Here is an 11,291-nt window from a genome sequence, read left to right as displayed (position 1 = left end):
AGTTTTTGCAACTGCAAGTGATGACTCTTTAGGTTTCTTAGATCTATTTATATATAGTGATATTAGAGCAAGATAATTCCTAAAATTTAAGGCTGAAATTATATGCATATTTCATTTGTGGAATTTAAGATTATGTGTAATAATTACAATATATTTATATAATATTTGTAATATTTTAAAAAGAAATTTCATTAGATTACATTAATCTTATTTGGTAAATTAATAATATATATCAGCATTTTGCATATATGGAATTTAATCTGATTTTTAATATTACTATATATTTATAAAATATTTGGTTATACTTAAATAGAAGGCAATTTCATTAAAGGAAAATAATCTCCAAATATCATTTTACAGTATTAGATAGATTTTCTTTAGTTCTTATCTCAATGTGAAGATTACAAATATCTATTATGAAATGAATCTAAAAATATTTGGTAAATTAATATTATATATATATATATATATATATATATATATATATATATATATAAGTAATGATACATACAGCACCCTTATACAGCAACTTCGCATAACACCTACCTCATTTGGAAAGAAAGAGAAAATATATCTTAAAAAAAATATAAGAGAGAAAAAAATATTTTATCTTTCTTTCCAAATGAGGTAAGTGCTATGCGAATGTGTTGTATAAAGGTGTTATATATATATATATAGAGAGAGAGTAATGATATATATATAGCATCTTTATACAGCACATTCGCATAGCACTTACCTCATTTGGAAAGAAAGAGAAATTATTTTTCTCTCTCTTGTATTTTTTTTAAGATATATTTTCTCTTTATTTCTAAATTAGGTAGGTGTTATGCGAATGTGCTGTATAAGGGTGTTGTATATATCATTACTCTCTCTCTATATATATATATAATGATTCATCTATAACGATAAACATTAAGAATCGTTTAAACACAATGATAAAAATGATATTATAAATAAAAAAAATAAATAAAATCACAAAAAATGAAAATAATAAAATAATACAAACACGTTGTCCAACAAATTATCGAGTTCCTAGATTCTTGAGAAGAACGATTAACATTTCGACTGACTCAACTTGTTTTCAGAACAAATCTGAGAGCATTTGAATAATATAACATATGAATAATACACAATGAACATCTACTATCATTGAAGATTGGACAATTTATTTCCAACTAGATAGTCCACTAGAATATAATTGAGATGATTACACAATATATAAATATTCCATATCATTTGTCTCAATCCAAACTTTTTAGCAAATACTCAAAGACTTAAGCATCACCTAGTGAATCTCAGTTGTACTATCAACCACCCCGTCAATACAAAAGTATGTGAATTATTGATTCTATCTCTTTGTGACACATACAACAACTTATCATAATATAACATTTTTTCATGCAAATATCATTCGTAAAAATTTCACCGTTATAATGTTAAAATCGCCCCTTTCCGAGAACTTTAGTCAATCACATCGTTTTTACATAGTTAAGGTTTGATAGAGTTCGCACTTGGTGTTAAAATCCTTGACCGACTAAATTTTTCTAAACCTTGATTCATCTATTCTCAATTGAAGTTCTTTAGATATGTTCTAGTGTTGATAATAAAAAGAATAACTCATAATTTTACATGATATAAGATAAATGAAGAGATTTGAGGAAATTTGAGGAAAAAATCAATGAGAAAATATAATATAAACTCCGACAAGAACTGAAGTAAATTAGAAAGAAAACAAGGAAGTAGAGAAGACTCCTACAAGAATAGAAGGAAATCAGGAAGAAAACGAGGGAGTAAAGAAGACTAACAAGAACTAAAAGAAATTCGGAAGTAAATACAATGAAATCGATAATGATAATGGCGCATATTACATATGATCATTTGTATGTATCTACACACGATAATCATGATATACAAATAGTCACAATTCATTTTAATGACAAGAACTATATTAGTTAGAGTCAAAGTATTCGAATAACATTAATGGTAAAATTGAAACTAGGTTTTATCCTTATGTAAATTAGTTATCTTGAAGATGACATTATTCTAATTAGATGGATGAAGGAAGATTTACTAATAAGATCTTGGATCTTGAATTCTTTGACATCTGGAATCAAAGAAGATTTTTTTCATACTGATACAACCCCTTGAATTGTGGGAAGAATCAATAAAAGATACCAAGTTAAGAATGAATAATCTTATTTCGAGATATAGGAAAATATATATTTATGAAGCAGAATTTTGGAGAACTTGAGCTTTATTTTTTAAGATAAACTATGATAGGATCGACATTATCGATAGAGATGGGGGTCTGGCTATGGATGAAGGCTTATGAAAAATGGTTTGAAAGAAATCCTGTTAGGGATTTAATTCGCTTTCTATTCTGCGCAAACATTTGAAACAGATTCAAGGCGGAATTGTTTACTTGGGTTTGAAGCTCAAGATGAAATATGAAAAGATGACATAAATGAAAGAACACATCAGTTTGTTTATGGATGTTCGGAGAAACTCTCCTACGTCACCCCTTCTTCCAACCACCGGAAGGATTCACTATAATATGATTGGAATAAAATACAGTTTACACACACTTAGCTCATTATTGAACAGAACACTTTCTGTTCAATTACAAGATGAAGAATATCACTCAGCTAAAGGTGTTTTTGATTCTAACTCTCTCTTGATTCACACACAGTACAATCAGAAAGCAGCTTCCCAGTATTCAAAGGCTTGAATTCTTTGTAATTTCAGTAAGCAAGATGATCGAGATATTGGCAATTCGTAAGGTAGATTTTCTGTTGTCCTTGAGATTTGTTAAATACTAAGCAGGAGCTAACGGTCGAATCTTTTAGAATGATACGTGGCACTCTTCCATTGGAAAGCCTCCATTGTACACAGTAGGGTCTGAACACAAGGATCGTGGCCATGCAACACTAATAGTGTGCCGAATATTCCATCAGAGATGTACCTGCAAAATAAGTAATATGAGGAAAATTCTCTTACGTGGCATTCGTTGGTTGGTTGCATATAGCTGTTGTACTGATCTTCACTAGAAAGTGGAGTAGGAGTAGGGTACAGCTATAGCACGTGGGTAGACGAATGCTAGCTTCAAGCATACTACTTAAGCTGAGCATTAGACGTATTTCAGTTAGACGGATTGTGAAATCAATCTAATGAAAACAAACATCCCCTTCTAATAACAAAGTCTATTAGACCGCCTGGTCTAATAGAATTAGACTAACGTCTAATTACAATAACCATTAGACTGCACGTCTAACTCCACTGAGTTAGACTACACGTCTAATTCCGGTTTTACCTCAGACTTGTCTGAAGGAGTTAGACTTACGTCTAACTTTCACTTAATTAGACTACACGTCTAATTATCCAATAACCATTAGACTGCACGTCTAACTCCACTGAGTTAGACTACACGTCTAATTCCGGTTCTACCTCAGACTTGTCTGAAGGAGTTAGACTTACGTCTAACTTTCACTTAATTAGACTACACGTCTAATTATCCAATAACCATTAGACTGCACGTCTAATTATCCAATAACCATTAGACTGTACGTCTAACTCCACTGAGTTAGACTGCACTTCTAATTCCGGTTCTACCTCAAACTTGTCTCAAGGAGTTATACTTACGTCTAACTTTCACAATCTATTAGACTGCACGTCTAACTCTACTGAGTTAGACTGCACGTCTAATTCCGCACACATTAGACTTACGTCTAATTCCGTTGAGTTAGACTTAAGTCTAATTCAATACATTCATTAGACTGTACGTCTAACTCTGTTGAGTTAGATTGTACGTCTAATTCTATGCATTTATTAGACTACACGTCTAACTCCGTTGAGTTAGACTGTACGTCTAATTCTATGCATTCATTAGACTACACGTCTAACTCCGTTGAGTTAGATTGTACGTCTGATTCTATGTATCTAATGCCAAAATCGGTCTAATGACTCTCATTAGAGCCAAGTCTTATGAAATATGATTTCAATACACCTGCATAAAAACGCATAAGTCATTTCATCATCAAAATCTCAATGGTTAAATTATTTCAACACTCAGTCAAAATAATTTGACCCAACAATTTCCCCCTTTTTGATGAAGAAATTAGAAACCTGCATACATATACCAAAATATGCATTCATCATAAAAATAAAACAAACCATTACATGCAAATTCAGCATACAAAAATATCATATTAATAATCAACCATATGTGAATGTTTTCAAAAGAAACACACGAAACTTGTTCTCAAAATAACCAAAATAAGTTAACATCAAAGCATTGCTAACAAACTTTTCAAAAACTTTCATCTTAAATGAAAATAATTTCCATTATAATCTTCTTCTTTCTTCTTCTTCTTCCTAGTCTCAACTTTGGAAAGGATAGACTTCAGCCTAAGAGATCTCTAAGACTGCGGTTAGAGGGGAGTTGGAGTCTTCTCTTTTCCTTTTCTTGGACTTGAGCGTCTCCACCCTTTGAATGTAATTGACAACCTTCTGGTTGTTCAGGATTTTAGAAGGAAGGTGAAAACTCTTACTAGGTTCATTCAGAAGGAAACAAAGGAGAGAGCTAAGAGGACCATCAAATCCAAAGATAGTCTTCCAAGCAACAACCATTCTAACAAGATTTCCGAAGAGGAAGCTTGTCCAGTTGACAGGAACACCTTTATTGATGGCCACCATTATCTGAAAAACCTTCGTACAATATTTGTAAGAAGACTCTTTGGAGAGAAGAGATTTCGAGACGATATCGCTTAGAAGAGCAAATTCAACCTTTAGGAGGTTTTCTTTCCATGAATGTCCACTTGAGGAGAATCAGAAAAGACTTTTATCATTGTAATCATTAAGTCAGGCGGAGTTGATGAGAACTCATCAATACCTACTTTTGGAAGCTGGAAAAACATACCGAAGGACTCTTCGGTGATGCAGATCATCAGGACCATCACGACCCCAGCGATAACTTTATCCTGATAAAAGCTAGCGGTTTCGAAAAATTCATGGACCAACTGTTCATGATAGAGTTCATGAGGAGAGAGGAACTTTCTCAGTCCGGAGGCTTTTAGAGACTCAAACATTCTATACATTCCCGGAGATTGGAGAGTGGATACGGATTTAAAATCCACTTGAATAGATTTTGGACGGAAACTGGACATTTCGACCTGATGAACAAACACTTAGTCGATTCGAATTCTAGAGAGAGAGAGTTTTTCGGAGAGCTCTAATCTTTAGAATGGGTGATTCAATAAATATCAAGGTTTAATCATGTAGAAAATAACTAATGATTACTCATACCGTCAAAAACTTCAAAAGATCTGTTCTCAATAAACGCAACATTTAATGTTAGAATGAAACCGAACATTTAATACTAAGTGTACAAGCAAAAGTTGTCAGAAATATTAGTCATTCCTTGCATATTGAGAGACACATGTCTTCAATTCTTTTAAGGAATGACTGATTTAATTTTCGGCGGGAAAATAAACTTGAGCAGAAGCAAATAAAGGACAGTTGTCCAACTAGCCAGAAGATGAAGAGTCTAATTACACCAGTAGTTAGACGTTTATTCTCCTTTTTCACCTTTTCATATTCCTTTTGAAAATCAGTATATTATATGTATACGTCTAATTATGTAATAACATCACGTGAGACACGCGTGTCTGGTTAGACGTGAGCATCCTCTTGCTCATGACGTAAAAACGTCTAACGTCTATTAGACGTGTCCGTGTATTAGACATGTCCGTGTATTAGACGTATCCGTCTAACCATGCAGGTTAGAATAACCAAGATAATAATTCCATATGAAGATGAAACTGATAAGGTAGACGTTCGTCTAAGTAGCTGTGTTTCTCAAACTCTGAATCCTTAGGACAAATTAAAACCTCTGTCTTTCATGTCTGTTCAGTTTCATTTTGAACAATATGTTCCCCCTTAATTTATGCACGTAATTACATCAATCAAGATCAACAAGACCTAACATGTTTCTAAAGTGAGAAAACTTAGCTTCCGGTAGGGGTTTCGTGAAGATGTCTACAGTTTGTTGATCTGTAGGAACATGTTCAAGACGAATTTGCTTCTGATTGACGTGTTCTCGGATGAAGTGATTCCTAATTTCAATATGCTTTGTCCGAGAATGCAGAACTGGATTGTAGGTAATTGCGATAGCACTTGTGTTGTCGCAGAAAATTGGAGATTCGTCAGCCTCAATCCCATAGTCTATGAGCTGTTGTTGAATCCACAGAACTTGAGAACAACAACTTCCAGCTACAAGATACTCTACTTCAGCTGTAGACGTGGCGACCGACGTCTGCTTCTTGCTGAACCATGTGATTAGACGATCTCCAAGGAACTGGCAAGTTCCGCTTGTGCTTTTTCTATCGATTTTGCACTCTGCATAATCTGTATCTGAGAAACTAATTAAATTGAAACTGGAATCCTTCGGATACCACAGTCCCACATTTTGAGTTCCCTTTAAGTATTTAAGAGTACGTTTAGCAGCAGTAAAATGAGAGAGTTTAGGATCACCCTGAAATATGCCACAAACAACAATAGCAAATTGAATGTCTGGTCTACTAACAGTTACATACAGCAAGGAACAAATGAGTCCTCTATATACTGTTACATCGACACTTTGGCCACCTTCATCTTTATCCAATTTACTTGAAGAGCTCATTGGAGTAGCTGTTGCAGAACAGTTCTCCAAGCCAAACTTCTTTAGCAGTTCTTTGGTGTATTTGGCCTGATTGATAAGAGTTTCGTTTTTTAGATGACAGACTTGAAGCCCAAGAAAGAATGTCAATTCTCCCATCATGCTCATTTCAAATCTGTCTTGCATCAGCTTAGCAAACTTCTCACACAATTTGGGATTAGTTGAACCAAAAATAATGTCATCAACATATATTTGAACAAGTAGAATGTGAGAATCTTTAGTAAATCTAAACAGAGTTTTATCCACAGTTCCAACAACAAAGTCATGATAAAAAAAGAATTTGGTTAATGTGTCGTACCAAGCTCTAGGAGCTTGTTTCAGACCATACAATGCTTTATCAAGCCTATAAACATGATTTGGCAAAACATGATGTACAAAACCAGGAGGTTGCTCTACATATACTTCTTCATTTAATTTCCCATTTAAAAATGCACTTTTCACATCCATTTGAAAGACTTTAAAATTTTTAAATGATGCATATGCTAGGAAGATTCTAATTGCCTCTAGTCTTGCAACCGATGCAAAAGACTCATCAAAATCAATATCTTCCTCTTGTATGTATCATTGAGCAACTAAACGAGCTTTATTTCTAATGACTAAACCATCTTCACTAAGTTTGTTTCTAAAGACCCATATCGTTCCTATGACTGACTTGTCAGTTGGTCTAGGAGTAAGATACCACACTTTATTTCTCGCGAATTGGTTTAACTCCTCCTGCATAGCATTGATCCAATCTGGATCAACTATAGCTATACTAATTTTCTTGGGTTCAATTTGAGAAATAAATGCAGAGTTGACCATTTCATCCATCAGTTGACGTCTTGTCCTTCGAGGAGAAAAAGGGTTTCCAATTATCAGTTCTTGTGGATGATTTATGTTCCATCTGAAGTTGGATCCAAGGGATTGGTCATCCGAACTGGTGACACCGCGACATCCAAACTTTCAACTTCTTGTTGAACAGGAGTTTGTACATCTGGTTGAACTTTAACCGAATCATCCACTGGATCAGACAGAGCCATCCGCTTATCCAAAGTTTCTTCTTCTTCACTTACAGACTCAAGACTAGTCGCTTTTAGTCTGTCATCAAGATCAATGGGTTCATTAGATTTGCTCTCAACAGGCTCATCAAAAACTACATGGAGGGATTCTTCAACAATCTGTGTTCTTTTGTTGTAAACTTTGTAAGCCTTGCTGACTGATGAGTATCCCAACATGAATCTCTCATCTTCTTTAACATCAAAGGCAGTCAAATAAACCTTTTCATTGTTATGGATAAAACATTTACACCCAAATATCTTGAAATAAGAAACTGTGGGAATTCTCCCATAATACAGTTCATATGGAGTTTTATCAAAACGTTTGTTAATTATTGACCGATTTTGTGTATAGAAGGCAGTACTAATGGCTTCCGTCCAAAACCTCTGAGGTACATCTAATTCAGCAAGCATAGATCTCGCTGCTTCCTTCAGAGTTCTCACTCTTCTCTTAGCAATGCCGTTTTGATGTGGAGTTATGGCACTAGACAACTCGTGCCTAATTCCAGTCTCCTCGAGATAAGATGATAGGTATCTGTTAGTGAACTCAGTTCCCTGATCACTTCTAATGCATGTAATATTTAAAGATTTTTGATTCTGAATTCCTTTAAATATTCTGATCAAGTTTTCAGCAGTTTTATCTTTTGATGGTAAAAATGCAACCCATGTAAAGCGAGAAAAATCATCAATAACAATTAGGGAAAATCTCATTCCTCCAATACTCTTTACAGGAATTGGACCAAACAGATCCATATGTAAAAGTTCTAGGATACGGCTGGATTGTGATTTCCCTTTACTTTTGAACGTTGATCTGCCATGTTTGCCTAACTGGCAAGTAGTGCATATCTTGTCCTTTGAAAACTGAAGTTTGTGCAAACCAATAACTAAATTGTTTGAACAAATGTTGTTGATGGTTTTAAAATTCAAATGGTTCAAACGTTTATACCATAACCATTTCTGGTCATTCTTGTCAATCATGCACATAGGATCAGAAGACTCTTTTTGCCAATGCATTTTGTATAAGTTTCCTACTCTACTTCCAATCAATAAAATATTTCCATCTTGGTCTTTAACTAAACATGCATGAGTTTGAAAGTCTACTGACAAACCATTATCACATAATTGACTAATGTTGAATAAATTATAGCACAGATTGTCAACAAGCAGCACGTCATTAATAGTTAGATTACCATGGATAATCTTACCCTTACCCATGGTCTTACCCTTCTTGTTGTCACCAAATGTGATCTTAGGTCCAGAGCAATCTGATATATCAGTGAGAATCTGTCTGTTTCCTGTCATATGCCTGGAACATCCGCTATCTAGAAACCATACAGATTCCTCTAGTCCTTCGTTTATTTGTACCTACATAAATAAATATTTACAATCTTTTGGTACCCACTTTCAATTGGGTCCTCGGTCAATCAGTCCCTTAGAAATCCATATTTGAGTTATTTTGATGGATTTCCCATTTGGTGTCGTGATTAATGCGTATGTTTTTGACTTAGCAGACGACTTTCTGCTAGCCACTAATCCCTTAACTTTTGAAGAAGATTTTCTTTTAAAACTCGTTGACTTAGAGTCAGGTTTTAAATTGCTAGACTTTTTAGCTGCTTCTAGCTTATTCTTAAGCCAGCTAACAGTCGGCGGAACATAAACTATTTCATTTTTGAAAGCAATTTCTTCATTAATAGGATCAGATTCAATATTAGTCATACTCCCTTTGACAAAGTTTATAGGCTTAAACTTGTCAGTTGAAGGATTTGACTTTTTGCAGGACAAATTAGGGTCATGCTGTCATATCCCAATCCGGATCTAGATCCAGCAGGTTTTAACATACTGATCTGATGTTTGACAGCATCTCCGGATCTTGTCCATGCACTGACTACATAGTTTAATCTCTTGTTTTCAGATGAAAGAATTTGAATCTGTACTTTGAGCATCTCATTCTCAGATGAGATCTCTGTTAAGTTTTCATCAAAAACGTTTGATTCGGATTCTTTGTTTGAGGAAGGAATAGTTGATTCATATTTGACTTTCATTTCATAAAAAGAGTCAGTTAACTTCTTGTACTCAATAGCCATTTCATTGAGTGCATTAGTTAACTCCACGTTTGTAAATTCTGGTGCAGAAATATCATTTACCTTGGATTGATCATCTGCCATTAGACATGTGACAGCTTCATTCTCTTTTTCAGCAGGAGACTCCTCTGAGTCACTGTCAGCCCATCTAGATTTGTTTTCATTGCACATGAACGCTTTCTGGTCCTTCTTTGCTTGAATACCTCTACCGTAGATCTGGTTGAGCTTATCCCATATCTCTTTAGCAGTAGAGCAGAACTTGATTTCACAGAACACATTTATGTTGATCGACTGGTACAGAATATTCTTAGCAACATTATCCAGGTTGTTGGTCATCTTATCTTCAGTAGTCCACTCACTTCTTGGCTTCGAAATTTTTAGGGCCATCAGTAATAATGCTCAACATATCATAGTCAAGAGCAGCCAAGTGAGCTTGCATTCTTATCATCCAATATTCGTAGTTGTCCCTTGACAGAAGAGGAATTTCATTGATGATAGACATGCTTCAGGTTCTTGATGCTTGAGAATAGAAACAAGGCTCTGATAACAATTGATAGAATCGACTTTATCGATAGAGACGGGGGTCTGGCTATGGATGAAGGCTTATGAAAAAAGGTTTGAAAGAAATCATGTTAGGGATTTAATTCGTTTTCTATTCTGCGCAAATACTTGTAAACACTTGAAACAGATTCAAGGCGGGATTGTTTACTTGGGTTTGAAGCTCAAGATGAAATATGAAAAGATGACAAATGAAAGAACACATCAGTTTGTTTATTGATGTTCAGAGAAACTCTCCTACGTCACCCCTTCTTTCAACCACCGGAAGGATTCACTGTAATATGATTCGAATCAAATACAGTTTACACACACTTAGCTCACTATTGAACATAACACTTTCTGTTCAATCACAAGATGAAGAATATCACTCAGCTAAAGGTGTTTTTGATTTTAGCTCTCTCTTAATTCACACACAGTACAATCAGAAAGCAGCTTCCCAGTATTCAAAGGCTTGAATTCTTTGTAATTTCAGTAAGCAAGATGATCGAGATATTGGCAATTCGTAAGGTAGATTGTCTGTTGTCCTTGAGATTTGTTAAATACTGAGCAGGAGGTAACGGTCGAATCTTTTAGAATGATACGTGGCACTCTTCCATTGGAAAGCCTCCATTGTACACAGTAGGGTCTGAGCACAAGGATCGTGGTCGTACACCACTAGTAGTGCGCTGAATATTCCATCAGAGATGTACCTGCAAAACAAGTAATATGAGAAAAATTCTCTTACGTGACATTCGTTGGTTGGTTGCATGTAGTTGTTTTACTGATCTTCACTAGAAAGTGAAGCAGGAGTAGGGTACAGCTATAGCACGTGGGTAGATGAATGTTAGCTTCAAGCATACTGCTTAAGTTGAGCATTAGACGTATTTCAGTTAGACGAATTGTAAAATCAGTCTAATGAAATAAACA

This window comes from Impatiens glandulifera, unplaced genomic scaffold (genome assembly GCF_907164915.1).
Source record: "Impatiens glandulifera unplaced genomic scaffold, dImpGla2.1, whole genome shotgun sequence".
Classification (NCBI taxonomy): Eukaryota; Viridiplantae; Streptophyta; class Magnoliopsida; order Ericales; family Balsaminaceae; genus Impatiens; species Impatiens glandulifera.
This window is presented reverse-complemented; position numbering follows the sequence as displayed.